We start from the raw sequence: 6,045 nt of genomic DNA on the forward strand, positions 1-6,045 counted from the left end.
GTCCCGGGTGATGGTGGTGCCCAGGAAGCGGAAGGAGTCCGCGATGGTGATGGGGGAGTCCATGAGGGCAAGGGGGGGCAAAGGGGCTGTGACTTTCCTGAAGTCCACAATCATCTCCACTGTCTTCTGAGCGTTCAGCTGCAGGTTGTTGTGTCCGCACCAGGACACCAGACGAGCCACCTCCCTCCTGTAGGCAGTCTCGTCTCCATTGGAGATGAGCTCCTCCTCCTCTTCCCCTTCCTCCTCTTCCTCCTTCTCCTGCTCCTCTTCCTCCTCCTTCTCTTCCTCCTCCTCCTCTTCCCCTCCCTCCTCTTCCTCCTCCTCCTCCTCTTCCTCCTCCTCCTCTTCCTCCTCCTCCTGACCAGGTCCCCGTTGAGGGGGGGTCAACTCTGGCGTTGGGAGTTAAGCAGACCTGACAGGTGTGACAGATTTAGAGCCGGCCTTTTGGAGCCATCATCTTTTCCTCTCTGTCAGCAGGTGGAGGAATTCCTCCGCCCTTATCGTGTCCTTGGTCCAGGTGTGGGGGCTCGGCGGGGGGGCTCTCAACAACTGTTATTGCATAAACTGGGATGATCATTGCTCCCCGATGTTCCGTGTAAAGACAACAGGAAGTGATCCGGACGCGTCTGGGCGGCGACCGCCTCACCTCTCCACCTTTTTGCTCTTCTCCTCCTCCCGCTTTCATCCCTCGGCTCCCCTCTGTATCACGTGGCTTCATTTTCCGGAAGAGAGGCAAACGTTCCACTCCGGCGGAACTTTAAGGCCTCTTAAATCCCACAGACGTGGCCTCGTAGGTTTCAGTAAACTATGAAATTAAATCTGGGGACCGCCTGTGTGAAATGAATTTAAATATGGCTTTTACTCCTGCAAATGAAGAGAAAAAAAGGTCCGATTAAGTCTTAAACGATGATGAGGATCCAGCGCCGCCGCCTCATAATGAGGTCATTAGTGCGAGTGTGATGCCTGCTAATCCCTTCCGGTGGCAGAGCCGGAACGGCAGATCCACATCAGCCCTCCAGAGATGAAACTGTGACTCCTCTCTCCCATTTCCTCCTGGACACTGACTATAAACAACAATAAGCCATAAATCCACTTCGGTTCCGTGCCGAGTGTCCTGATGTGATGGATTAGGACGAGCGGGGTGAATACTGAGCGACGGCGGCGGCGCCGCTCCTCGCCACGCCGAGATGATGTTAAAAGCCCCTCCCCCTGCTTTGGTACCTGCAGCAAGCATGGATGGGAGGGGCCTGAGGACGCCATTTTGAGTTTTACTCATCGATTCGGATCAACGTGTTGATAAGTGTCATTTCCTTCCATGAGCAGCAGCGGATTCCTTCTCCCGGTGGATGAATCGGAGAAGGTGTCAGGAGGTCCGTCCCCCCCCTCCCGGAACAACGCGTCCATTCATCCGCACGCCGGCGGAAGGATTTGAGCATGTTCAGACTTTTTTTAGATGTCAATCCCGTGACTGTTAACAGAGCGGAGCCGGGAAATGAAAGATCCACGGAATGGGCGCCATTTCATTCCCGCCCTGCCGGCCGTATTTCTGGGATGTTACATTCCAGGACGAATCCATTTGCAAGTTCACCCCCACTCCGCCGCTCCTCCCGCGCCGCCCTCTCCCGTCCAGGAAGGCACGAATGCGAAGACTCCCCCCCCTCCTCACCGCGTTCAGGGTTAAAACGCGCGGCGCCTTCACCTCCGCTCGTTCTCCGGCGCGGAGGAGCGGCCCTTAACGCGGATCAGGCCGGATCCTCTCGGAGGCTTTCAGCAGACGATCCTCCGAGTCAAAGTCAACGCCGTTAGCGAGCCGAGCCTTGACTGACAACAACCTTTGAATCGGCCTCCAGGAACAAAGTGCACGTTTCCTCCTCCCGCTTCCAGGAGAGCCTGTGAGGGTGGATGGCCTCCTGATAGGAGGTCACTGCTGATGAATATGGTGGACGGGATGTATTTATAGCAGCTCTTAGCGGCAGAAGATGGAGAGGAACCATTCGAGCCACTCCACAGATCAATATCTCTTTCATCAGTGTCTTAGCTGAGGTACAATAGCAGCAGAGGGAGATCATAATAAACCCACCACAAGTGCACTCGTAGCTCTGCTTAGCTAAAGTAGCACCGATCCATTATGCTAGCTGGCTGTGGAGTGATGGACTGCTGTGCAGTGTGATGCCAGCACACGGTGTCGTGCTCTAACAATCCTCTTGATGGAGGGTGAAGGTGGAGGAGCCCTCAGGGGTCTCTCGCGCGTCTGCTTCATTTATACTTTCACCGCTGCCCCGGCCGGTCCGGTTCACCGCTCCTCCCATCCAGCTGCTTTGCGTCGCCGTAATTGATGTTAGCTTTGATGCTACTGGGCAGGTCCGACGGACCCGTTAGGCTGATTCACGGCAATCAAGCCTTTTTATTTTTATTTTTCATTTCAAATCGCAGACATAAAAGTGTCACATGAGAAAAATGTGGCTCGTGGGAAGGTGAGCAGTGAGGAGACGGCTAAAAAAGTCCAATGAAGCTCTTTAGCGTGTGCGCAGGTTGTGGGAATAGAAATCCCAGGGTTGGGTTGTAACCTGACGGCGAGTCGGAAGGTTCAATCATCCTAATGCATCAGAACAATTCCAACTTTAAAGAATCCCAAGGTCGAGCAGAGGCAATATTAGAGGCTAGCTGAGTCGTGCGTTAGCGGGGAAACCAGTTTAAAGCGGAACATGATCAATTGCGGAGTGTGTAAACGTAGAGAGCATTAGCGGAGACTCTCCGACTTCTGGATCCGGTTGGACAGCTTTGAGATGTCAGAGCAGGATGAAGAGATCCACCAACAGGACACAAGCACTTCAAACCGCATCGGAAATATCAGGAGGGGAGGAAAGATCATTATAAATACGGGGGAAAAGCTCTAAACCGCCCTCAAAGGGAATTTTTATGAGTGTGCATTTTCGTATAAAAATCAGTGGGAGACTGAAAAAATAAGGCGGCTCTTTGTGAGCTGCGGGATCTTTCTGGCCTCCTCCTACAGAGGAGCGGCGTCTTTGAAACGCTCTTCATGTTTCAAACAGGCGGCCCATGAAATGGAAGCCTGATGGAGCTTCCCGAGCCGAGGAGGCAGCCGGCGGCGCCTCGTCGGGACCTGGAGGAGGCGCGTTTGCAGCCCGGAGCCGCGTGGGAACGGACGCCCGGAGTCCTGACGGTGTGAAAACCCGCCGACTCAGCAGGAATCACCTGTGACAGGCGGGTAGGAACACACAGCTCCACACGTCAGGCGCTTGTGTCGTCCCGTCTGATCCATCACGGGGCTGATTTGGTAGCAGTGTGGAGCTCATGTCGGACCAGCGCCTGGCGCCTTTAAGGGGCTGCAGAGAGGAGGAGGAGGAGGAGGAGGAGGCCGTGCCTGCTTAAAGGTGATTCCAACAGACCCTGATGGATGAAGGACTCCGGTCCATCCATCATCCTTCCGCTCTGAAGGGCCTTAATCTTCCACAAACAATCCTGCCAGCGCGTCCCTCATCACTCCCACTTCGTCTCCGGAGTCGGACGCCAGGAGGAGTCAACGGGCTCACTGGTAGGAAAAGAAATGACACATCTGGAGGTTAGAAGTGTGTGCGTGTGTGTGTGCGTGTGTGTGTGTGTGTGTGTGTGGACTCAGCTTTGCCCTGCTCATTATTTATTACTGCTCTGACATCAATAATTCAGGGCCAAACAGTTGTTGCCATGTCATTAAGTGACAGCGCCCCTAGCTGTGATGCTAGCTGCCCTGACGCGCTGCGGCTCCAGAGGGAATCCCTCCGGAAGGTGATTAAAACATAATAAAGGACGCCGTGCTGCCCACTTCTTGACTCTATTAGTTTGAACTTTGGTTTCTGTCACTTGCGCCTCTTTGTCCTTGTCATTAACGCCGCCGCCGCCGCCGCCTCGGCTGGATAACGGACGACTCCTGGGCCTGGTGGGGACTTTTAGATACGGAGGCTAACGGCTAGCTGTCAGCTGACGCGCCTGCTTCACAGATGGCTAATTAGGCGACGCACACGTTTCAGCCCGTCAAAGTGAAATATACAATCTGCAGTTTTGCATCCAAAAGCTTTGAGCTGACCGCTGGGATAATTGTGCTGTTTAACATGTTACCGTGGTAACCGAAACCTTTATTTTTGGCCACAGGGCTCCAGCAGAATTGTGGCATAGCTGAATAGTAGCAGTGTGACAGGTTTATTGGTCAGAGCTTGTCCCCCTGCAGGGAGACATCGGGAGCCTTGAGGGAATATTTCTTACCTGTAAACCGACGTTTCGGGTTTCGGTGCCGAACGACTGATGTCGTGTTTCTTCTTGGCTCGGCGGCAGAGGCGACCCGATCCGTCTCACCGAATCAACCGCACCCAGATGAGGATCCTTAAAAACCAGCGTGCACGAAGAGATCTTTTTGGGGGGGTTTTCAGAACTTGCCGCGGCTTCGTTAGCGCCGCGCCACTTAAACGGATTTAAAATACTCCAGAACTCTGAAAGCCCGGCTGTAATGATTGGGCCACCTGGCGCCATGACGGGTGGCGGCGCTCTTCTTCTCCGCGTGGTTCTTTTTCTGAACCTCTGTGGGTTTAAAGAGGACGATTTAAAGCTCTCTGTCGGCGCGGCCGCTGCCTCCCGACCGGAGGTCGCCGTAATTCACACGCCCGGTCGATATGTCCGCGTTGTCGGGAGGAGAAGCGTCACTGTTGGCGAGGCTCCCTCATCAGTGCTTAAGCCGGCCGGCTGCGATCCTTCCAGCCTCTCCGGATCTTCATCCGTCTGGATGGTGGTCGCGGAGCTAGCCGGGGACGCGGCGCTATTGGCACAATAAAACACAATTCCAGACAGCCTTAGCGCTAGCTTATGGCTTCCTTTCTCCTCTTCCTTCGTTCTTACCCCAAACTTTCTCTCATTTTTCCATGAATGAGATGAACGTTAGCTGCACTGACGCCGCTTCGCTCGTCGCCGGGGGACTCTCAGCCGAGGAACGTCGTCTTTACTCATTAGCGGGCTTTCTCTTTTCATCAATTTAATTAGAATGTGGTGGGTAAACACGCGTGACTTTGGGGAGTGAAAGGGAAGCACGGGAGAAAAGGTCGGTTTGGAACACGTGATGTTTGAATAATTCCCTTTAAATCTGCCACGGTGCCACGCGGCCAATTTCAAACGGCTTCTCTTTTCATCCACATCCATCTATTTTTTAAGTCGGTGTCTAATTAAATGAAATTAAAAAAAAAAAAAAATTATAAACCTGGAAAAAAGCTTTTAGGGGCCACCTCTTTCATTTCCGTTAAGTTTTCTTTCGGAGTGGATTTCTCCGATTTTAATTCACACTAGCCTGCAGGGATCAAGGCCCAGCCTTGCTGACGCGTCCACGCCGACGAATAACGAGGTGGGATGACGGGAATACCGTAGAGCCGTACACCAACATCGCCGGAGAGTCTCCCGGGTTTGTGCGTTTGTTGCCCCCTAGTGGCAGCTGGCAGGGATGGAATAAGCCCCTCCTCTTCCTATGGGGAACACTTGGCATCCACTTCCTGCTCCAGCTGGATTCAGACAGACCGTTCTTCCATGACCAACAACCCATGGCACCTTAATTGGAGGTAAGTTCAGATGAATGAGTTCTGGAATATTCCTCAGGATCCATCTCAAGGCTTTCCGAACCACTGATTTATCCCGGCTTGCTTTTATATTCAGGGCTGGGTGTCCTAAACTTCCACGGCAACGTTCCAGGCGGCAGGAACCTGGAGAACACCCCTTGGATTTGCTGCTAGAGATCCAGCCCACCACTGCCCGCTCCGGCAGCTCTCCGCCCGGAAGAGGGAAAATTACTACAATAATAATCCCAATAATCTCTGAGGTAATCTGTGGGGTGAAGGCGGGGCCAGCGGGGGGTGAATCGGGAATAAAAGAGCTCCTTCGGGAGTGACGGGTGACCTCAGAGGAGCGAGCGGAGCCGCCGGTTGGACTCCCTGGAGGTGACCCGAGCGTCCAGCAGGCGGGCGCTCCAGTTCCCGGGCCCGCAGATGCAGACACAGAACTTGTTCCTGCTGC

Source organism: Takifugu rubripes, chromosome 10, assembly GCF_901000725.2.
Source record: "Takifugu rubripes chromosome 10, fTakRub1.2, whole genome shotgun sequence".
NCBI classification, from domain to species: Eukaryota; Metazoa; Chordata; class Actinopteri; order Tetraodontiformes; family Tetraodontidae; genus Takifugu; species Takifugu rubripes.